The sequence below is a fragment of the Sinohyriopsis cumingii genome, chromosome 2 (assembly GCF_028554795.1).
Source record: "Sinohyriopsis cumingii isolate HCF-2022 chromosome 2, ASM2855479v2, whole genome shotgun sequence".
In the NCBI taxonomy this organism is placed as follows: domain Eukaryota; kingdom Metazoa; phylum Mollusca; class Bivalvia; order Unionida; family Unionidae; genus Sinohyriopsis; species Sinohyriopsis cumingii.
The window spans coordinates 150,612,057-150,638,364 of record NC_142962.1 but is presented as its reverse complement, the minus strand read 5'-3'; the positions used below and the strand labels follow the sequence as shown (position 1 = coordinate 150,638,364).

Here is a 26,308-nt window from a genome sequence, read left to right as displayed (position 1 = left end):
CAACCCAATGCATGCCAATACTGATTCATATGCATGTCATACCAAATGCATACCAATACTGATTCATATGCATGTCATACCAAATGCATACCAATATTGATTAATATACATTAAAATCGGGACGTTATGGTGTACGTAGACACATCATTCTTAAACGTTGTAAGTTTGATACAATTGTATGCTTCAAATGAGACTCTACCTATGGATTAAAACATTAAAAACAAAATATGTTTTAGTTGCTAAAAATGTATTTAGAAGGTTGTTTTCACGTTGGCTTTGTAACAGTGTCCCTGTGAGTCATATTTATCACATCCGGTTCCAAAGTCTTGTGGCGTTGCTTGAGTCAATGCAAGCATACTTGGACCAACACGAATGACTTTAAATTATTAACGAATCCAGTGGTAAACATAACAAATACATAATTTCTATAAATACCTGTGTATAATGATTTGCCAATCAACAGCTCACCAGAACTAGTTATATATAGTTGAAATTGTTATGTACATTGTGACGAAGTATATGCTTGGGATGGTGTCGTGTGTGGTGCTACAAATATTTTATTCAAACTATTACAGAAGTCGCACAAAGGCTGTCTTTTCTTGGAAGTAAAATTTAGTGAAAGATAGATCTAAAGCCCCGAGGCCCAGTCGGCAATCCCGACAGTTAGATAGTTAAATATACAAAAAGGTTGAAATTCAATGAATACCAAATTAATAACAATTCAATAATCAAATGATCAAATTTCCAATTCCACTCCTTCCGCTCGACCTTTTAATAAGCCTATTGTATCACTTGATTAGCAGTGTGAGATTGATTTCCACCTGTCCTTGTAGTTCTACACATCTGTTTGCATTTTTTCTCTCCTTTTTTCTCCCAATTCCTTCTCCTCTTCCTCCCCGAACTTTCTCTAAATTAATTCTCCTCCTCCTCCTCCTCCTGGACGTTCTCTAGACTCTTTCTCCTCCTCATTGACTTTTTCCAGACTCCTTCGCCTCCTCCTCCACATTCTCCCTCACGACTACAGTTCTGTCGACTTCGACTGTCTCGGCTGCAGTCTCAATTCCGTCTCCAACTCTTGAAGACTTGGAACTCAATGGAACCGGAAGTTCTCTGTCCCCTAAAATGATTCCTGTAAAACACAAGGACGGTACAATCTTTTTCCTTAGCCATCTCATCTCACACTACATACAGCCTATCATCAGATAATGACTATTAAATTTATTCTGTTACGCATTCGTTCACATCGAGATACCCATACGTTCTTGTATGATAAAACAAACGTCATAATACAGCACGGTATGAATTACTTCTTATACATACACCAGTAAATTGCGTCACATCAGTACATATTCCTAATCCCGTTATGCTAGACAATATCAGAATAATCAGACACATTTCTTTACGTTACAACTCACATAAAGTACGCAAATATTCAAATATCCATGTCCTGATATATGCATACATCCATAGTTATTAATCTTACATACGTCAACCATGTTTCCAAATGCAGAATTCAAGCATGTGTAAATTCTAACATAACGCATTAATAAATGCACTGGTTTACTATGAAGTAACCAAATAGCTATTTACAAAATTAATTCTGACCACAAGCTAACAACCTACATAATTCCACCTCACATCTAATAATTCTCTACATAAGGCTCAAGCCCATTTCTCAAATACGTATGTAAATGAAACACCACAAAGGGAATTATACATATTAAACGAGGCTAGTAATTAAGTGTACATACTACAAATAATTACAATTAGGATGCCATAATATTCTGCAAAAATTGAGCAAATAACTTACTGACCTTTTTGAAGCTTTGTCTTTCCTTAACATTTACATCTAAGTCGTGCCGCCAAATTGCGAGTGGCATCTTTTCTCGGAATAAACCCTATTGATAAGCAATCCTTTCAGGAAAATACTAAATTACTCTTTAAGATTCGTAAGGTATCATTCGGGTCTGAATTGTAATCACGCCCTTTGTCTCTGTTTTTGATGGGATATCGCTGTGGACCGATCCAAGCAAACTAAGCAAACAATGTCCCTCTCGCTGTCTGTACACGTGGGGACGAATAAGAACACACACCGTTAACCCAGTGGACTTTCGTTTTGATCCTTGAACTAACCTTTAATATATAGGCATGAAAATGGCAAGCCTTTGTTAAGTGATGCGACCGGTCGGCTTTCAAACTCAAGTTTCCGGTCTCTGGCTGGTCATGGTAACCTTAGAGATCAAACACAAGGCCGCGGTAATATTCCCAAGACAGGACGATTATAGCTTATACATGACTTTATTGCTGAAGCTTAGCGAACGTTACATACATTTAATTTGCACCGTTTGTTATAGTTTTGTAAAATAAAAAATATCCCATTAATTACAGTGGGGAATGAAACTTTCTAAATAATAGCTGACCTTGTCCAAAATCAGCCACAATTTTTGTAAACAACTTAATTTCCTTCAGAGTGAGAATTGTTATCTTAAGCTGATTCAAGAACGTTGTATTTTTTATTAAACTATACTTGGACTACATGATTTCCGTCACGTGCCTTATGTTAACAAACTTTCTATTCCTTCTAGATCAATGAACGTTTGATCCCCATACGGGGTTTTGTTTTGCGTCGCAATTTGTCGTATAACTAATGTTGTACTGAAAATCTGTTATTCGTGTTTCAAGATCAAGCAGAATCCAATTGTATTGTTGTTGTGGCCAGTGGGTTAATTTGGGCTGGAATTTATTTCTTCAAGTAATTTAATTCAAGTGTGTGTGTGTGTGTGTGTGTGTGTGTGTCTTGGATTTTTGACTTAGCATTAATAATTTTCCAATAATATCGCTACGATGTCTGAAGTGTGTCAGATTATAGTTATGTATAGCACTGGGGCATCATGCCGCAGACATGTAGCATGATGTTCCACCCAGTCACATTATCCTGACATCCGGTCGACCAGTCCTAACATTAACCTCTCAATGCTGAGCGCCTAGCGAGGCAGCTCTTAGTACCACTTCTAAGTCTTTGGTATGAGTCGGCAGAGGTTTGAACCCGCGACCTCAGGCATCCGAGGCGGACGCTCCAACCACTAGGCCACCGGAGCGGTCTAATTCAATTAACCTGTCTATGGAAATACAGTGTCCTCATAAAAATATTATTCTTGGACATATACAGTCATTACGATTTGTAATGAATTCAAACCTGGAATTGTATTTATGTGATCTACTGTTGGAACATCAACACTTTACTAGCCATCACAGTAACATTAACACTTTCAGCGTTTTACTTAATTTGCAATTCCACTAAAGTTTATTCAGAACTTAAATTATTAAGACTTGTGTCTGTAATTATATGGACCGGAGCGGTTAGTACGTCCGCCGGAGGTCGCGAGAAATCGATAGGAATATGATTTATTTCTTCATAAATAGCGAATATAGCATTCTTTATAATTTTAATCCGCTGACAGATGAGATGTAACTATAGCGTTGATGAAATTTGACCTGGAACTCGCCATTTGCATTCCGAGTCACATGAATTTTTACTTTTAAGTTAGCCGGGGTCCCGAGTGGCCGAGTGGTCTAAAGCGCTCTCCGTTACGGATCACTGCCATCTCACCTCTGTCTGTGTGGGTTCGAGTCTAGGATTCGGACAATATGGGTATGTGAGAAAGCTTACCAGTAGCTTCTCGTGGGTCGGTGGTTCTTGCCGTGGTTTTTCCGGTTTCTTCCTCCACCATTAATATTGGCCGCCATGCATAGCCTATCATGTGCTGAAAAATGGCGTTAAACCCCACAACAACAACAACAACAACAAGGTTTAAGTTACCTATCGTAATCATTATGGAATACCAGTTGTTCATTAAGTTCTTCCTTAACGAGCAAATAGAAAAGTGCAAATAGAAATGTCAACCCATAAAACTGTGACGAAAGGGTGCAGTGAATACAGATATCAGAGACATGAAAAGTGCCCTACCTAATGAATTAAAACTGCACCGAGAGATTAAAAATGACGTAAGTTTGATAAAAACAAATAATCTTGGATCACAGCCTGGATTGCGTCCTTAGGACGATATGCACGTTATTATTGATTTTCGGAACGTAGAGATGTCCATACAACTAAATGTCATAGCACGTAAAATGAACTTGGAAGATAAGTGGATGACTGTACCTGATAATGACACATACCAGTAATATATTACTTAGGCCGCTAAATATATATATATATATATATATATATATATATATATATATATATATATATATATATATATATATATATATATATATATATATATATATATAAAAATATATATATATATATATATATATATATATATATATATATATATATATATATATATATATATATATATATATATATATATATATATATATATATATATATGTATGTGTGTGTGTGTGTGTGTGTGTGTGTGTGTGTGTGTGTGTGATTTGGATTTTTTAATTAGCTTTTTTTAAAAATCAGTCATATCGCTACGATGTCTATAGTGTGGCAGTTTATAGTGATATCTAGCACTGGGGCATCATGCTGCAGACGAGGGGGTGGGGCGCTGATGGCCGTACTAAATAAATTCATTATTCTAGCAATAAGCTTGCTCCGAAATTAACTGGCTTAATTTGACTGACCTATTTAATATTTGTATCAGTGTTGTGCATGATAATAGTACAATAATCAAGATTGTGGTAATTTCTTGAAAGGTGTGTGTGTGTGATTTGGTCTAGCCACTTAGGCCACCGGAGCGATCTCTTGCTACGGATTGTTTCTAATGCGAAAAATCGAATTCAGCAAACAAATACTACTCATTTCAAGCGGATAGGTACACTCCAATTACTGTAAGTAAAAGAAAATCATTAGGAAAAGCTGAAGTATTATAGATCAGCTTGAAAAAGTCAGCATAAATTCTTAGTGCAAAATCCATTGTGGTCAGAATGAAACTAACAGATGGCCACAAGGTACATATCAGATCTTTTTAAATATATCCATCCATATTTTAGATCAAAATGTTAATAGGAACTAAATGATTTAAATATAATAACACATAATGGATCAACACCACAGTCACTATTTCATGTAAAATATTTTTTTGTTTCGATATTTCAAGGAATGATATGCCAAATTCTGCAGAAACATATAAACGAGGATAAAAAACTTGTCTTGATGGTAAATATATGATACTAATAGTGTTTGAGCTTAAAAGGCATCACAAGTCCTTGAACAAACGTGACCTGTCAATCATTGGGTTGACACTTTCTATGCTTGACCTACATATGTTGCTTCTCAGAAAGTCGGCTGCACCTGCGCTAGCAGTTTGTGAAGCTACGTCTTTACCGTATATATAAGCAAATATATTCTGGATGAAAAACAGGTAAAGGCTGAATTTAAAGAAAGCTATAAACGAAACATTTTAACAACAGACTTTCTAAATAAAAAATAGAGGCAGCGATTTTCTTAAATCGAAAATTATGTCAATTGCTGGAAATAATAATACTAATAATAACAAGAACAACAATAACAAGAATTTTTATTTTTAACACAGGCCACTGGCAGGGCCCCGGGTGGCTGAAAATTCTAAAGCTATCGCCTTTACGAATCATTGCCATCTCACCTCTGACCGTGTGGGTTTGGGTATCGGGCTCGGCTAATGTTCGTAAGTGAGTAAGCTTACCAGTAGTTTCCCATGTGTCGATGAGACTTAGCGGGGTTTTTACCGGGGTTCTTCTTCGACCTCTTATACTGCCCGCCATTTGTGTGCTGAAAAAAGGTGTTAAAAATTGAAGAGGTCACTGGCCTATGATATACATATGTACCGAAACATTTCTCAAACACCTCCATCATCAGGGAATACATACATACAAAGGGGGCACCACAAAGTTGAGAAAAGGGTGAAAAGAAAAAAAACGAAGGAAGATTTGTAAAAAAGTTTGATAAAACTAGTGCAAATTGATCATAATGTTCTGTTTCTTGATCATGGTGCACCCTAGGGTTATCTTCCCAGGTGTACGTGGAAAGGAGGGGGCACCAAGATTTGTCAGTGCTTAGGGCACCAGTGAGCCTTAATCCGCCCCTGTGTATATATATATATATATATATATATATATATATATATATATATATATATATATATATATATATATATATATATATGTCAACAGCCTTATATACACTCTTTTATATAATATCATACACAGAGAGTAACCCCCACCCACCCCACCCATATATATGTCAACAGCCTCATATACACTTTATATATATATATATATATATATATATATATATATATATATATATATATATATATATATATATATATATATATATATATATGCGTGAGTGTGCCTTTATTTGTATGTGCATATATTATTGTTCTTTATTGTAAAATATAAGCAAAACAGAAAACATTTTTGACTAGAAATAAAATTTCGTTTCATTGTTGTTCCGCAGCCTCTTCTCTTTTATACGAAAACGAGAACACAAGGTTGAGGATAGCATAAAGGACCCTTGTTGTTATTTCTCCTGATGGGTGCGGGAATCTCCTGTCGTAGTGGAGCGAGGAACGAACCAGAGTTGCCAGATACGCGGTTTTTTCGCCCAATTGGGCTCCTTTCGAAATTTGGTTGCGTGAAAAATTTTGAGATTGCGGGTTGCGGTTTTTTGGGCTGGTTTCTGATTTGTGTCGCCGTAAGTTGGGCTGCATCAAATTGCTATTAAATTCTCCGCATTCAATTTCAAATTGGCGCTAGTGACGATAATATCTAAAATTCTTAATGAATCCATTATTCTGGATGTATCTTCATAGATGTTATCTCACATACTTAAAAAAAAAATTTAAATTCCGGAACCGGAAGAACGAAGCGCGCTTCTAATTCCAACCATATTTCCGTCGTGGGGAGCAATAATAGCGTTTGATCTAGAGAACAGGTCTAACCATTTACCTTTAGCAGCGATCAACTTTGGCATTTAATTCAACCTGCTGCTGCACGACTCCGAAATTGAGTGCTCTTTGGCAGACCAAATAAAAGAGCGCTGTCGTCATTATCTGTTGGAACTACTAAGGGAACTGCGTCAGAGATTGCCGGCGATTGTTGAGCAGCTTGAATCTGTGGCTGATATCTCACCTTCTGTCGTCCTTGGAGCACAGAAGCCGCAGTTGTCAAAGTTGTCCTTTTTACCTCTGTACAAGGGAAATTTGAGAGACCTGGAGCAGCAGTGGATGCGAATAAGTTTAATCTCTTGGCCACACTATAGTGATAACGAAGTTGAGCAGTTTTGGATAACTTTAACAAATCATACGGACGCTTGTGGAGTTTTTGACTTTCTACAACTGGGACATTTTTCGTCTTATGTGTGTTGGCGTTACTTACAGTAATGCAGCCGTCGAAAGAACTTTCTCTCAAATGAATCTGATTAAAACGAAAGTAAGAAACAGGATGGGGCAAAGCATGATGGAAACTTTGTTACGCATTCGAAGGTATTTGAAGCGCAACGGGATCTGTTCCAACGGATTTGTCCATCTACAGCAATGCTTAGTAATTTCAATTCGAACATTTATGCGACAACTGAATCTGCTGATCACGACGAGGACGTTCTGCCTGAGGAATACTTTGAAGTTACAGATGAATAAATATTTGTAGTGATACTTAATTTATGGTATTTGGTTCTTATTTACTCTTCAGATTTTAATATATAAATTGGGCGGTTTTTGGGCTGCTTTGTAAATGTACACGTGCGGGAATTGAAAAAAGTATCTGGCAACCCTGGAACCAACTCTGGACGGTGTGTACAGATGCCTTGCAAATGAAATTCAATCTTTTTCAGATGGGCCACTTGAGTGTCCTGTTGATGATAATATGGCAGGACAAGGTCCCAGAGACTGAGGTTCTCACATACCTGGCATTCCATACATCCACACACTGCTGATAAATTGCAACACATACCCTACTGATCAAGCAAACCAAAACGGCATCTAATGTATGTGTGCTACAGACAGTTCAGAACACAAATTGACGTAATCAGCCACTCACAGAAACCAAACCATTTATTGATGTCACGGTCATCATCAAACTAAATGAACGATCAACAAGAAAGTGCCTTGCCCGAAGACACACCTGTAAGCAGTGTAAATTCATTATAGCTACCTCTGCATGCTCCCATGGTAGGATTGAAACCCTACATTTAGGCAGGATTTTCACCAGCAAAGCACAGAAACCATGTTGTTGTTTTTTGGTTTTTTTTGCGGTACCCTAACCACTTAGCCGGGGTCTGATACTCCCAACAGAAAACATAGGTAGTGAAAGACATGGCATTGTGAAACAGTTTCCTTTAGACACGTAGTACATTTCGTGTTCGGCTAAAACAGAACGGTTTACAAATTCCTGGGTTGCCAGATGGAATGTTTCGGCAGTAATAATTTGCAATAGGTATTGCTATACTCTTTAACTCTAGTTAACACGTTGATATAAACTGAGTGCAAAACGTTTACAATATATTTCAGATGCTATTCTGAAAAATTTTAATGCAGTTGTACAAAATAAATTTGCATTTGCACTATTTCTTATGTTTTTTGTTTCTTTATTTATACACATAATACTCAAAATAAAATGTTTGTTCTCTTTAACAGTTGCCTTCATTACACAAACATTTCTCATATCTACTGAATTTTCTTGTTTCCGGTTGTTTTAATTCACCGATATAATTATATCAAAAATGTTTTGAAAACACAGGTAACTGCTAAAGAGAACTGGCAATGTAACTGCATTATTGACTTCAGGAGACCCTGCTAAATCCTATTAAAACTCTAGAGAACAAGGCTTTTGAAAGATCCTGGAACATAGCTGTAAATCCCTGTATTTTGTGGAAGGTATAGAACTTTCTGTTTGATCAATGGCTCGTCCATACTCCCATCTGTAATGCATGCATACAAGTTTTCATTTATGACAGTTCATTTTTATCGTATGTTACTGACAGACGTGCAAGATAAACACTTTCTCTGCAGCAAATGTAGTTGCAAATTCAGTTATTTTCTAATGTACCGAAACATTTCCCAAACACCTCCATCATCAGGGAATACACCCAAATTTCTACCACCAATGGTAACATTCCGACCCGGTTATGGTACTTATTTTCATACTTAACAGGTGGATTATTTTTTTTAACATGTCACACTTTATTGCGTTAGATAAATACCAGAACAGCAACTGTATTCACCAAACCAGCCCTTCCCTTCTTTATCATGAAGCTCAGTTTTGTTGCATTTTACTATATTGTCGTTTCTTGTCGATAAACGTAGAGATACGTTGAAAGCCACACATTTATATAAAGTGTAATTTTATTAGTAATAATAATGATAATAATAATATATATTATTACATTCAAGTCATTACCAGAAGGTAAATGGATGTTAGAAGACTTAGAGACGAGACCTGATTAACTAGGACAAAATGAAATTCAAGTCATCTAAGTCAAGAAGTCTGGTCTTAAAGAAATGAAGATGCAATATATATACAGGTTCAGACAAGGAGAGGAAGTGATATCAACACTGATTTAGCAACCAATTAAGAGCCTCGGCAAGTAGTTTAAGGACTCAGTGAATGACAGTGAGAGTAAGGCAGACATGGACTGGAAAGAAGCCTTAGAAAGAATGGGTTACCTGGGTAGTATAAGACCTGGTATTACTAGTATGGTATTTTCCCAATAATGCCTTGGCCACTTCTAGTATACCAAGTCCCACTGACGGCCGTAGAAGCAGTCAAGAGAATGTTTAATACATATCTACGACGATGAATGAGAATACCAAAGAGTTTCAGCAGTATCGGTTTGTACAGTAAGGCATCAAGCTTCAGTTACCACTATTAGCAGGGTGGCGTTCAAGGTGACTAAAGCCAGATAGTTAATGATGTTGAAAGTGCAGATGAGAGAAGCAACAGTGAAGGTAGGGACAGGTAGGATATGGATGGCAGCAAAGGCAGTTGAAGATGCAGAATCAAGACAGACACAACGACATGGTCAGTACAGTTGCAACAGGACAATTGGGGCTGGGAAGTCTGAAAAGTGTTTGTGTGTGTGTGTGTGTGTGTGTGTGTGTGTGTGTGTGTGTGTGTGTGATTAGGGTTTTTAACGTAGCTTTCACAATTTTTCAGTCTTTGGTATGACTCGGCCGGGGATCGAACCCACGACCTCCCGCTTCCGAGGCGGATGCTCTAAGACCTATATGGTAAGCAGCAAGCATCAAAAAGAATTATGATATGGTCCAGAAAGAAGTATGTCTTGCAGAAGTGAAAGAGAAGTCAAAGCTGTCAGTGTGAGGAAGCAGGGGGACTGATTACTCTGTGAGGGTATGGTGTCCAGAAAACTGTCTTTGAATGACATCTGGAGAGCTGATGCCCAGAAAATTATCTTCCTCATACGCACAGTGTATGGTGTTCTTCCTTTCCCAGGAAACCTAAAGACATCGGAACTAACTGATGACCCAAACTGTAAACTTTCTTGGAGACTTGCAAATTTAGAGCACGTGCTGTCATCCTGTAATGTAACTCTAACACACAATCATTATCATTGGCACCATGACTAAGTGCTTGCTGAGAGTATTGCCAGTATGGATACAGCCAGTAGAAAGAAACAGGAAGTGAAAAATGGTCGAAACTTTACCAGCTCTGTCAGAAATGGTGAGACACAAAAATAATAGGCTAAAGCAAGAAACATCTTGACAAGAGAGCAGGATTGGGAAATGCAGACAAGATGTAAAAGGACAGCTGAAGCTCCCAAGAGACATCTGTAACGCCAGCTTCAGACCTGATATTGTACTTTCGTCAGGAGGTACCAAACAGGTGAGTTTGTTGGAACTGACACTGCCATGGGAAGCTAGAATGGACAAGGTCCATGAGAGGGAGTTGGTCAAGTATCAGTTACTCATCGATGAGTGCCAGCAGAATGGATGGAAAGCCTGGAATCTACCGGTGAAAATATGATCCCGTGGCTTTGTATCATAGACCTTTTGCCATGGGAGTCATCCGGATTACAGGTGATAACCACAGGAAGTTAGTTACAATGGTTGGCAAACAGGCCGAGGATGCATTAGCACAAAGAACCAAACCTATCAAGTTGGTAAAACTTGACAAATAATTTAATTTTCGATGTTATAAAACGAAAAATTAAAAGGAACTTAGAGTATTACAAATTTATTCCAAACTAATCATGGAAAAGATATAATGAAGTCCAAAAGAATGAAAAGTTCCGAATAAATTTCAGACCCACAAACATTCTGGTCCGCTAACAGTCCTGACTTGTCAAAATGGCGTTGTCCACAATTCCTCTGAATAATTCCCAGAGCAGTATTATAATCCAATAATCACCTCCTCTTTCCAATGAATAATCCAAGCAACTGTTTTTCCCTCCAATATCTTTAAATACAACATAAAAAAGGTCTGCTGACTTGATGTTACAACAAGTGCACAAGAAATGAGAATAAGACAAATGACCAGTCCTTGGGACTAATGTACAAACGAGAGGGTAAAACATGCATATTATCACTATTGCTACGTGACAAACCCAAATCCCCAATATCTTAAAAAGTCACGTGATATTACTCATCCAATGAGAAATAACTTAATTCTTGTAATTAAAAATAATACCTGACCGAACTATCCAATGTGAAACAGCCCTAATGGTGTCATCACGTTTACCACTAATATTATTTTTAATAACTGTATACACGTACGTAAGCATCTATTTACAGATGTTATGCAATTTTACGTTCTTAATATCTGAAAATCGAACCTATGCACGTACGAAATTTCAGCTAAAGATAACCACAACAATGTACCGTCATGAATATATATATATGAGTCGGCTGGGTGTGGGTGTGACTTTCTGTGTATTATATTAAATCAAAAACCTTAAATATGTGTGCTTTTCTCACCACATGTGACTGCAGATGTAGCAACAGGGCCATAAGAATATAACCTCTACTCACATGTGTGTGTGTGCGTGTGTGTGTGTGTGTCTGTGTTTGCGAGCAGTGCGGATTTTATTCATTTGTCCACCACTGCTTATAGTTATATTTGTATATTACTTTCAAACAGCTTATTGTCACATTGACAAGAAGGACCTCTACTAATTTTTTATTAAATTCCGAACATTGCCAATCTTATGTAAAACATTAAATATATGTTAACATTTGAATAATTTAGATTTAATTACGCTTCTGTACATATTTTTAGCGCAATGAAATTATCCATTTCTTCGCTTTATATCGCCTGCTTGTATCTAGCGCTAAAGTTTATAATATAAATTGTTCTGCTCTTAACTTTCGGTCGATGTTGACACTGAAGACGACCCGAATGCTAACGGCAAGTTCCTGGCCAGTTCTCTTAGATTCTTCGGAATTAGAGAGCAAGTGTCGAATTTTTTCTGATATGTCATGAAATGAACGAAGTCTGCTGAGATGTTTTGAAAACTGACCTTCTCTTAATTATTGCTGGCGTAGGTTGTACATTAGGAAACAAAAATAGTACAAGCTTACAGGGATACAAATACCGAGGGGTGCGGACTCGTGTCTTCCCGTGTGTTGATAGGACTCTGGCCACAATTATTGCTTCCGGTTCAGTACCAACGAATAATTTCTTGTTAATTAAAAATGAAAATGGATTTATGCTAACATCGAATATCGCCAACCTCAAGGTTAATTTAAAAATACCGTTATAACTCGCAACATTTGTCACTTAAGAACAAGAAATAATATTAGCCTGGAAACATGTATGTTCTGTAAAAAGAATATCTGTAGTTACGTGACTTGTGATTTTGAAAACAAATTACTTGTCAGACTTTTACTAAGGATGGTCCTTGTCGACAATAAACCTAATGTGAGAACTTTAACATGATTATTTGTCTTTTTCAGTGGGGTTTATCACCGGATATATACCATCTATGTGGTTAAAACTTACATCATCAATCAAGGTTTTCCTCATACAGGATATCTATGAAGTAAATCTACTGTGACGGAGTATCTCTTTTGTTACATCTGTCTGGTTTGAATGAGTCAACTAATGTATAAAACAAATATGCAAAACAACTTTATTTTCGTACCAGGACTTGGTCATAGCTTACATTGGTGTACTAATAGTAAATGGCGTCCAGGGGGAGGATGATGGCCAAAGGGGTTTTCTCAAGACCTCTGGAGCTTATGGCAACCTCCCTGTTCGCCCCCCCCCCCCCCCCCGCTAACCTATCAGAGAGGTAATATAGTCCTCTTCTCCAGACTGCTGTATTTACAAATCTTTTCACTGGCTCTTAGGCATGGAGAGGGTCTCCATGCTTCTAAAATCTGATATATCTATATACATTTAGGATTATAATTTTTACCTAAAAATGAAAATATTAAAAGTGATTTGTCTGTGTTAATTAATGATGGCCGTACTACCTACATGTACATCCTAGCAAGTTGGCTAACCATGTTGCAGTAATCAATACACGTGTCAGTTAAGCAAATTAAAAATTTTACTGGAAAACCACAGAGATATTTTCTTGCCCTACGTTCATACTGGATATATTTCATTAAGCTCACTCTTTAACACCAAACACTCACCACCACCCCCTTTTCGTAAATTCGCTTCACTTTTATACGCAGATCATATAAAAATACACGACTTATAAAAACCTGTAGGATTGGGTTGACCTAATATGTTGCAGTAAACTACATTTTGTTATTTTGTAGACTATTTGACCCTATCGAAAAGCAATGCAAGTCCGATTCAGCAAATGTGTCACAGCGGATTAATCGTTGTTGTCGAGGAAGTAAGGGGACATAACTTCAGAAAACGCGAACGGCATCATGTTAAATTTCTATATCAAAGATCAGTTTCCATGTTTGAAATGTATGTGATTTTTATTTATTTGTTCCAGCTCAAAACGCACTCTTTTTTTCCCTTTTTGCTGGCGGTACAATATAGGCACACACACAGTCAAGTGTTGCATGGCATGATGGGAAATCTTATATTTTCACACGTGACAATATAAGGATATATCTTGTACTTGTGAAAATCCAGGAATGAAAAAATGTATAAATTATTTCGCCAATAAATCTCTATATTTCACCATTAAGTATATATATATAAACATTGCACATATAGATGCAAAAGTTGGCGTAGAACGCGTACATGACCTATGTGAATTGTACCATGTGTATGTGAGGTTGTGGGGGGGGGGGAACAGTAGTTATATGGGCGTGCTGAGAATCAAAAGGCAGCTGGGCCTCATTGGGAAATCCTATGTTAAATTGGTCCATAACATGGGGATGGTACTATGGGGTCAAAAGTGTTTATGGCCTCATAAGGGTTTATAGCCTCAAAAGACTTTATGGGGTCAACGCTGTTTATGGGGTTAACTCATAATGACACTAAAATGGACGTGACAAAAAGTAATTCTAAAGCTACGGAATTGTCCCAGAATTTAGCGGAGATTGAAAAGTTGTCTGACTGGATGAGAGCTTGGCAAGATCATACTCTGTCATACGCCAGTACTCGCTGCCTCACAGTAGCGTTGATAAAACACAGCTTTGGTACAGCTTAAGCTTGGTGTGATGAATATACTGCGTATAGAGAAAAGGTCAGTATTCTGCTCTTGGCTTTTCTCTTGCAACTGCCTTGCAGCGAACACCATGTCGATGGTTCCGCGCCCCTTAATGAATTGACACTGGCTTTCTGGTAGGGGTCCATGGTCAAGGTGTGATGTGAGACGGCTAAGGAGAATCCTGGCGAGTATCTTGCCTGCGATGGAGAACAAAGTGATACATCGGTAGTTGTCACAAGCCTGACGATTTACTTTACGCTCATATAAGTTTATAATAGTAGCATCCTTGATTTCCTGTGGAGTCGACTCCTTTTGCACGAGATGAAACAACTGATGGAGCTTTTCATCCAGCGCTGTACCGCCTTCCTTGTATATTTCTGCAGCGATTGAGTCTGAGCCAAAAGCCTTGCCACTATAGAGCAGATGTATTGCTTTCTGGGTCTCTAACATGGTTAGTGGGTCATCCAGTGATTCACTGAATGGCACTTGGGGCAGCCGATCAATGGCCTCATCATTGTTGGATGTTGGGCGGTTCAGGACACAGCTGAAGTGCTCAGCCCACCTTACGATGATCTTCGCTTTCTCTGTGATCAGTGTGTTCCCATCCGCACTGAGGAGAAATGATGGTCCTGATGATGGGCCATATACTTCATTCAGCGCTCCATAAAATCTTTTCATATCATACTTAACAGCGTGGCTTTGGATCTTATCAGCTTTGTTACTCTGCCAGGAGTTCTGCACCTGCCAGTGTTTGTGTTGAACAGGCCTACGGATGTCATTGAAGGCATCTTTCTTTGAACCGGACTTTGGATCATTTAGGTGTACTTTGTGAAGGCGATATTTTTCATCCAATAGCTATCTGATTGTTTCGCAATTCTCATCAAACCAGACAATGTGAATTCTGGGGGAAGGCCCTAAGATATCTGTGGATGTATTGTAGTACAGCTCTCTACGGGTCGCACAGGCTGCCGCCACATTTTGGGTGTCCAGATGAGTGGACTGAAGACGGTTTTCTAGAGTGCTTACAAAGGTCGTTTTGGAGTTCGAGTTCTTCAGCTTGGCGATGATCAGTCGTTTGCGAATCTTCTTTCCTTGCGGGTGTCTTTTAGGTTGGATACAGATGTTTAGCTTGGAGACTAGAAAGCGGTGGTCAGTTCAACATCCTGTACCACACGTGGGCTTGGTCACCCTTTCATCGTGTTTGTCCCTTTTTTTGACTATCACGTAGTCATTGAGATGTCATTGCTTAGATGCCTCCATGTCGTCATGTTGTGGGTAGGGAGGCGGCAGTCCGTGTTGGTAACGAGAGGTTCATGCTATGCACAGGTCTGAAACAATAGAAGACCATTGCTATTACAGCGACCGTCGCCACACTTTCCAATGACCCATTCCCAGGAGATGTTGTCAGAGCCGACTCTTTCGTTGAGTTATCAGAGCACATCTCTTGCAGTCTTAGTCCTGCCTGGTATGCAAAGGTGCAGAGGTGTTGTATCTTATCTTTCATTTGCTGGTGGCTGTGCGAAAGCAATGTGAAATCATTTGCAAAGTACAGGTCTTCCAATGTGGAAGACAGTTTCCACCTGATGGCTCTTGACACATGTTCTGTTGTTCTTCACATTATCCAGTCATTTACTAGGTTGAAGAGTAGTGTAGATATTAAGCATCTCTGTCTGACACCAGTCTTGACTTCGAAGAACAATTTACAGAATCCCACGCTGCATGTGAAGTTGGTGTGAAATTTCTTGCTGTTTGTTGGGCAATTCCGTAAGCTCTGAGAATACGCCAAAGGTGTTCTCCATGGGATGTTGTCAATAGCCTTTTCAGAATCAACAACGTTAATGTACAGCTGTCTTTGCCACTCCGTGCACTTTTCTATGATGTTTCTCACGGTGAAACTGTTATCCATACGCTCCCTTTTCTTCCATAATCCGGCCTGTTCGTTCCTCAGAGATCTGTCGACAGCATATGATATACACTTGATGATAACCTTGGCAAGGATCTTACTGGGTATGATAGCAGGATGACACCAAGCCAATTACCATAGTCGCTGAGTCCTCTTTTCTTTGGAATCATTAAAATAACATCTTTGGTCCAGTCCTTGGGTACTTGTTGTTATTCCCAAATTTATGTAAACAGTAGTTGGAGATGGAGGCTACGAGTTCTCGTTCTGTTCTGAACATATCAGCATTCAGGTTATCATATCCTGGAACTTTGCCATTTTTGAGAGATCTAATTGTTACAGTGATTTCTCCATTCTCTGGTGGAGCATTGTTAATGTCAAGGTGTTCCTCGGCTTCTTGGATGGCTGCTTCTTCTTCAGATGGTGGTCTGTTCAGAACTTCCCTGAAATGCTCGGTGAATCTTATTCTTGCTCTTTCTCTGTTGTCAGTAATTATCATTGTTTATCCTTGATTGTGGCATTAGTCCTCACTGTACTAGCCACGAACAAGCTAGCTGATTCTGTACACATTTCCATGTTCTCCTCGACATTCTGCCTTTTCAGCTTGTGCTGCAAGGTCTTTCATGAAAGTTCGCTTGCCTGCTCTTGCTAGCTTCTTCACTTTCAACTGATGTTGCCTTTTCAATTGAAGAGGTCACAGAGACAAGAATCAAATCCAGGAAGTAGATCTTCATTGATATCCATCGAAGTGGGACGATGGTCGGACCCTCCTATCGTGTGAATTATTCTCATATCACATGTAGCGAAATGGGCAGATTGTAAAGAGACACGGTGATCAAACCAAAAAACAGTATTATGAGAATCACTGTGATATGTAAAATTTGTAGTGTGGTCTACAATAAATGTTTAGTCCTATATGATGTAACTATATTCATCACAAAATAGGTAAAGTTCATATCCAAAGGGAGTGGATCTGAGCATATTAGCATTCCAGTCTCCTAGTACATACACTTTCTAAGCGTTAACATTCCTCAATAGAATTAATGTTGCCTAAATAGTCAACAAATTCCCCAAAATGTTCAACGAGATCGCAAAGTAAATAGACGTCTGCTAAATTGCAATGAGGAATCCCCATTCTTAACAATAATAATATTAATTTATGATCATGGATATGTTGTACTTCTGTAATACTTGCAAGAGATCTACAGCATAATATCCCGACATGCACGTAAGGTGTACCTGTATGAATGGCGTTAGAATATTTAATTGGTGACATCCCTGATTCGTAAATCTTAATATGTATGGATGAGAGACAGCTTAATTTACTTCTAATAGCGACAATTCTTGTAAACAACAAATGTCATAAATATCGCATAAAGTTCTTTGTTTAGTTCTAGTAAAATAATGAGAAAGGAATGAGTAATGTGTTCATTATGAATATTTGAGTCCCGTATAAAACAATCTGGGAATATTATTGCTTAATTCTGTCTAATATAATAGTATCTAAATCATGAATAAGGTTATCACAGATCGTTTTGAAGCTCGCACAGGTGTTATATTTTGTTTGAAGTTACTCCACCTGGCTTGGCATAACTCCAGAGTAATGCGTCCTATGTCAGGAAATTTCCGATTTTAGTGATTCAGGGTCAAGTCTTATCAAGAATATGCATCAGTGTCGCAATGTAGGCAATGTATACAAGTGTAAGGACTCTGTCTTTCGTATGATAGCACTACCACGCCTTCTTACATACTGGAGTCAGGATTGATTGTACCTTTAAAAACTTCTTAACCTGTCAATGATATAGAATTTTTGCGACGTTTTACGTACAAATTGCAGCCTACAGAGGTCATTGTACCCCATGAAACCCTAGCGAATTGGCAAGGGTTTTATCATTTTCCAAATCTTCGTTTGAGACGTTGGTGTCTTCGGAAGATGCAATCAATTTCAATCAAGATGTGCTGAGATTTAACTCACCATAATTTTTATTATTCTGGAATTCCGGTTATTTACCCCATAAAGCAGAGCAGGCCTTGTTTATACTAATCTAGATCTCGTTGCTGTTGGAGTCCGTGCATTGCATCGTCGTCTGCATTCTGTGTAACGGTTCTTTCTGTCGAATACATGGCGTCAGTAATTTTCATTGTCGACATACATGCCTGACTTATCAGCTCTGTATTTGTTTTGCTATAATCTCGGTTTGGTGTTGAATTCTCGTTGAGCAAAATATCGGACTGAACTGTGGCATGAATTGTCTATAAGCTGCGGCAATGTACTGTTGACTGTCGAACATGACTGAGTTTGTTCACATAAACGTTGAATTGTGCATGAAGTCTTCGCTTGGACTGACTTGAGACTGTCCACTGAATGTTTCACACTTCCCATGTACTTCTATAAAACAAATTGTCCACATAACTGTACGATACAGGTGGGGTGAAAACTTTGATAGATCCAAAATACTAAAGCTTGTTATGTCATTGGAGTATGTAAACAGAAATAGATTCAATATATCTTTCATGTTACTTACAGATTACTCGTCCTCTTCCGCTTTATCATTATCTCGTCTGTTTACGACGTGTTATAAAATGTTTGCTGTGATTCAAGAAAGGGGAATATACCAAACAAAGCGTGTCTCTATGTCTTGATTTATTTATACTATGACTTAAACAAACACACTCACGCATGTATACATTCAATTATGATGGGGTAAATTGTTTTGGATAGTGTGTATGGGGTATTGAATAGTGTAGGTGGTGTAACGGATAGTAAGTTTGTGCTATTTCATCTCCTTCTTTTATACGATACCCTTTTTCGTCTGATAGTAGGTGTAAGACGTTTTGGATTTCGTGTATGTATGGGGTGTTAGCTGATGTAGGCAGTGTATTTGATAGTATTTTTGCGATTTAATATGCTTTCTTTAAACCCTACCGCACTATTCTGATATTAAGTGTGGGGACATTAAGCAAGGAGTTTTGGATAGTGTGTATACAGTATTAGATATTATAGGTGATGTGATGAACAGTATCTGTGAAATTTATTCCCTTCATTTACAAACTATCCCATCATTTTGATAATTGGTGTGGGAACACTACACAAGGTGTTTTGGATTGTACGTATGGTATATTGGAGTGTATAGGTGATGTGATGGAAAATATGCTTGTGATATTTAGTCCCTTCATTTATATACTACCTTTTTCTTCTTCTAGTTTACAAACTATCCCATTATTTTGATAATTGGTGTGAGAACACTACACAAGGCGTATTGGATTGTGTGTCTGGAGTGTTGGATGGTATTGGTGGAGTGTTGGATAAAATGTTACATTTAGTCCATTTTTTTACACACTACCCTAACTTCGGATGGTAGGTGCATGAATTAAGAGACTACAAAAGGCGTTTTAGATGATGTTTATGGGGTATTGGAGGGTAGAAGTGATATGTTGGTTAGTATGTTTGTGCGATTTCATCTCATTCTTTTACACCATATCCTTTTATTCTGACAGTTGTTGCTAGATTTTTAGACACTACAAAATGCGTTTACGATATTGTGTGTGGGGTGTTGAATGCTACAGGTATGATTGGATAGTATGCTTGTGCGATTTCGTCTACTTTGTCATTTTGGATTTTGTGTATGGCTTGTTGGAACGTATAGGTGGTGTGCTGGATAATTTGTGCGATTTGATCTCCTTTTTTTAAACCCTACCCTTTTTTCTGATAGTAAGAGTAGGGACACTACACTAACCGTTTTGGATAGTGTGTATGGGATATTGGACGGCATAGGTGATGAGATGGATGTCATGTTTGTGAGATTTAGGTACCGTTGTTTACATACTAACCTTTTCTCTTCATAGTTGGTATGGGGACACTACACAAAGCGTTTTGGATAGTTGGAGATTGAATGGTTGATAGCTATTTCCATGTTCAATTCAGGTAGACATCTACATGTGTTTGCATAGTAGTCAATAATTTGGTGTTTGCATAGTAGTCAAAAATTTGATGATGGACAGTATATATGATGTGTTGGATTGCAATGAAAAAGAGCGTGCTGGATCATATCCAAAGTGTTGGTGCTGGATTGTATATGTGGTGTGCTTAGATAGCCATATTAAACGGTTGCTGGATTAGGTATGTAGTGTTCCAACTTATTTTAATTTTGTAAGGACAATTATTTAGTTTCCTTAGTCGGCATGAGTTTCAGATTTTCAGTATTACTTTTAGTCTTGGCAATTTTTTCATTCATTTTTCCGAAATATTTTCAGTCTCGCCTAAAGTCCAGTTCAGTTTCGGAATTTAGTGCTACGCTTTGTCTTGGCCGTTTCTGAAAAAGAATAATTCCGTATAGTTATCGGTTTCCATTAAAGTCCGTTAAATTTTCGGATTTTTAGTGTAACTTTTAGTCGACTGTTAAGTATATTTAATTTGCATCTTTTTTATTACTCGTTATATGAAATATGAAATGGGTTATATGAAATGGGTTATGTAAAATTGTATTTTGTAGCTGACCTTGTCCAAATTAAAGTTCATTGTCTACCTGACAAGAATCATTGATTTTTTTTTAAATTATGTAAATTACTACTAATTCAAGCAAGGACTTCTGAAATTGTATGATTGTGATTCGTCTAAAGACTGTTGGCACATCATTGCAATTTGGGCCATTGGTACATTAGTACTTTAGAGAATGAAGGCAATTACAGGTACATCAGCACCTTCAGCGCTGGAAATTATTTGAAATACCACTAACATTTATTCAGAACATTATTCATTAGGGATTGTGTTAGAAATTCTAGCAATATTTGGATTTAATTCGCTAAAGCGTAAGTTACGTTTACATTTTCACTTTGTATTCTAAGGAAATACTTTTTTCCATGGAGTATATTACATTTGTTGGTTTTCGCTCTTTTCTATTACTTATTTTAAGACCATAGACGTACTTCTTCAATTTTTCACAAATTTATTAATATATATATATATATATATATATATATATATATATATATATATATATATATATATATATATATATATATATATATTCCAGATATTTTGTAAAAGTCCAGTATAGATTCAAAATATTAGTGATAGTTTTAGCCATGGCCAATTTTAAGAGAAAGAAAAAATCCCAGATAATTTGCAGTTTCCATAAAGGTCTAGCACAATTTTGGAATTTTAGTGCTACTTTTAGTCTAGGCAATTTGAATGTTAATGTTCTAGATTTTCTCACTCTCCGCTAGAGTACCAAACATTTTTGTAATTTTAGTACTACTTTTAGTCCAAGTCAATTTAACCTAATGTTCCGGCAAGTTTTTCAGTCTCCGATAAATTCTTGAACAACATCATAATTTTAGCATTACTTTAGAAGTCACATCATTTTAGTGTTATTGTGAGTTGACCCGATAAATACTTTTGACACCATAAAGACTTTAGAGGCTATAAACCCTTTCGAGGCTAACACTTCTGACCTCAAACCTATGAACTAATGAAGTTTGGATTCCCTATATCTAACTATAGTGGCTGTTACTGAGGTCAATTCCAACATTGTTACTATGTCACACACACACACACCCCCCCCGCTGAGGTCAATCACTTGTAACACTGGTACCATTTATCCATATAAAAGTTTTTGACTCCATACTACTATTCTCAATGAAACCCATGGACAAGTTTAAAATGATTTCCCATTGAGGTCCAAGTGCCCTGTCCTTCGAGTCTCTGCATCCCCATACAAATACGGCCACAATAAGTAACACACACAGACAAGAGTGACACTTGTACAGTGACATTACAGTAATGTGATGTAAACTTAAGAAACAAAACTAAATGAAAGAATATATAACTGTATTCCTCGAATGGGACCCTGTTATCTACGGATGAGGCGAACACAATTGTAACGCAAATTAGAAGTACTAAATCGCTATGTTGTTGGGCGTGACGTAAGTTAGATTGGGTTTTTCATAGGGCGCCTTATCTAGCGGTATATAAGTTTTCGCTTCTTACTTCACATTCTGGTTATAATTTCCGTTGCAACTAATAAAGATACGGAAGTATCTGTAGCGTGTGTGTGTGTGTGTGTGTACGTGTGTGTGTGTGTGTGTGTGTAGATATATTTTCATGTACTGTAAGTTTTGAACGTGCCACCATCTATTTCTGTAACAAACTTTAATACCTGAGGTTAAATGCAAGTAAAGATAGGCAATGTGTTCTTTCTGTGTGCGTGTGTGTGTGTGTGTATATATATATATATATATATATATATATATATATATATATATATATATATATATATATATATGAAAGATATTTAAAAACACACACTTGTTTCCAGTGGAGCATTCCTGGAGTAAACTCTTCACATCGCTGCGCAATGTGTCCGTCACAAAACGTAGTTCTGCAGCTAATGAACTATTCAAATCCTATTCAGAAATGAATTTATAACTGCCTCTTTTTCAGTGTTCTATTTTCATTCGCATTGATTAAATAAATAAAAATACACTTATGATTTAAATATGAAAGTTGGTTTAAATGAAGATTAGTAATAGGTTCATAAAATAATTAGACCACACTGACCCGGTTATGTTAGACTTACCAATATACGCCGTATTACCACAAGATCTAATCATCCTCCAAACCGTTTGTGGATTATCTCTGACAAACACAAGCTCCACTGATCTGCTGATATTTGTTCTATTTTTCCTTTACAGACAATTTTTGAATTTACTTTTATTCTTTACTGCTTTCATACTCTGTATCCTATTATAAGGCTACGGCGATTCCTTTATTGAAAGGACTGTTTCGAACTGAAACAAATCAGCAGAACTGTGAGAACAATTAAACATTTTGAGATTCATTAGTAATTTGGTTAATCAATACGCATGACCTAAATACACCATTAGGAAATCTCACTAAAATTAGAAATAAAAACATTTCTTATGTAAAATATATATCTTAACTGTCCAGAAAACATTCCTTCTTCAATAAAATCATTGCTCGTTTTGGCCTCTTGTATATTACAAGAAAAACTTAATGTGCATTTTAACAGAATATGTACGCTTTCGCCTCGTTACTAGGCATGGAAGTGTGATATGAGTTGGTAAAGATGTGGTGAAGACGCCATGTAGTTCATAATGCTCACATCTTCGTTAGCTAAACATGCAAAACTGACGTAATGTACTCGTGGAACGTACAGCTGAAAACGTTTGTTTCAGAAGTACAATAAATTGTATAAAAGATTTACCGAAATTGTTATATCTCTCACAATCGTTACCTTTTCCTCGTACCGAAAAGGAATCACGTTCCTAAAGTACATCATAAATGCAAAGTCGAATTTATCACCCGGATAAAAGTCTAACAATCCTTATTTTTTGCTTTAAAATTGCCCTTCAAATAGAGTAGTGCATCTAGAAAATAGAATCTTACTCTCACTTAGTATGATTCACCTGTATGAAAAATGTTGCATTCAGGAAGTACAGTCACAAAGTTATCAGATCCAGGAAATGGGCGTTTTAGACCACCAGATTTCAAATACTTACCTAGAGTATTTTTTTTTTTTATAGATAACACCGCAATTTCTACCCCCCCCCCCCCTTACAAAATAACGATTTCCCCATATACAATACAAATGTGCATATCCGGTAAGAAAGTTGTCAAATATTCATCCTTACTATTCCCCCATGTTTCACATCATAAACCCACACGTCGCCTATTTAGCACAATAGTGAAGAGAATTAAAATGACTGTTTCGACACACCTTCAATATTCCACGATTTTATGGACCGGCCATTTAATCTTGCTGGAGATCTAGAATTTTCTTTCCAAACAGGTTATTCATCAGCCCTGAACATACCTTTTAGTGCATAACTAATGTCTATCGACCCTTGACTTTCTTTCACAGCTTCATTCAAAGATGTTTGCCTGGCGACACGTACAGTGCCAGCATCTATTACTGCTCCCCTCGGGACACGCTTCACAATGCTACAATAATAAGAAGACACAAGACCAAAAAAATTGTGGAAAACCGACACATGAGAGCCATATTTAACTTTCTGTGCTGGCGATGGTTATCAACATAGTTGCTTAAGTTTTGGTAAACAGAAAAAGAAAAAACCAATAAGTTTAGTAGACTTCGAAAAATAATTTATTTCCTTAAAATACAAGTGAAACTTTAAAAGGAACTTGCAGAATTGGGAACAAAATCCCAAACTAATCCTGGACGTTTGATCATTGATCCAAAAGCATAGTGTTCCGAATGATTTCCAAGTCTTGAATTTGCTGATGTACCAATACCTTTGAATGAGAGGATATGCCAACAGTTTTGATGTATCACAATAATATATGAAATTGTAAGAAAAAAAAAATCTGTCTCTAGAATCTTAGGTATTAACCGATTCTGGGTTTTGAACTCAAATATTTATAGCTTAATACCAAGACAAAGAGCAGGTATGCGTCAAAACTTCATCGACAAAGGTCAGGCATGCGAAATAAATTACCAATACATAACAAAATGGTTTATTATTTTAAACTTTCATTCAAAGCTGCATGCTGTCATTCCTCTTAGAAAACATGCACCCTTTACCTACCAGTACTTGAATTACTTTGTGAAGATTACCTGATTAATTCTTAGCGTAATTCCGAGAAGGAATGCAGGAGTGTTTCCCTATTGCGCAAAAGTAGTTGCATACTACAATGACTGGTATCAGCTTTCACAACTGCTTGTTTGCTCATACATCTAAGGCCATCCTATTGGAGATATTGGGTTTAGTAGACAATTGTTTACTAGGGCATTTAAATTTTCAAAAGAAAATAATAATCATTTGGCAGACACCACTACACTCCCTAACTGTGTTTTTTGTTGTCTTGTTTTTGAAAGCTGATAACATGGGCGAAACTAAGTATTATCATAGCATATTACTCAATCCCGTTTACGTGACGAAAGTTGTCACATCATTAGACGATATTTTAACTAGCGTTTCCGCTCTTAAGCATTCTAGATTGTTATATATATATATATATATATATATATATATATATATATATATATATATATATATATATATAATTCCATCAATCAATCCATCATTCAAATAATGAATTCCTTTAATAACCTGATAGATAGATAGATAGAGAGATAGATAGATAGACAGACAGACAGACAGACAGACAGTCAGACAGACAGTCAGACAGACAGACAGACAGACTGATGGATGGATGGATGGATGGAGACCGATAGATTGATTGACTGATTGATTGATTGATTGATTGATTGGTCTACTAACTGAATGACTGATATATATATATATATATATATATATATATATATATATATATATATATATATATATATATATATATATATATATATATATATATATTTAAGGATGAATTTATATCCATTGCGCATTGTCTAAAGGGAATTTGGAATTGTTATTTTAAAGAAAAAAATATTGTCCTCTTTTGCTCTGTAAGTTACTAAATAAATCTTTAAACACCATGACAGGCAGACAAAGACATACATGCAAACGGATAGATAGATAGATAGATAGATAGATAGATAGATAGATAGATAGATAGATAGATAGATAGATAGACAGACAGACATACAGACAGACAGAGAGATAGATAGATAGATAGATAAATAGATAGATAGATAGATAGATAGGTAGCTTTCCCACACACCCACGTTGGCCGAGCTGAGACTCTAACCCAAATGGTTAGATGTGTGAGTGGTCTGTAAAGGTGATATCTTATACCACTCGTTATTACATATGTGCATACTTACCTGTTCGCTAAGTTCATTATCTCAACTTCCGTCTGTAATGAAACTGCGTGACAACACCACACT

General features: G+C 36.9%; 1 long non-coding RNA gene across 1 annotated transcript; it reads right to left on the bottom strand.

Moving 5' to 3' along the window:
- Positions 1-250: 250 nt before the first annotated feature.
- On the bottom strand, positions 251-26,308 carry LOC149806082 (uncharacterized). The gene is made up of 3 exons (XR_016419850.1): positions 26,246-26,308; positions 5,682-5,767; positions 251-1,129 (listed from the first exon to the last, which is right to left on the bottom strand). It is a non-coding gene; the product is annotated as an uncharacterized LOC149806082 (long non-coding RNA).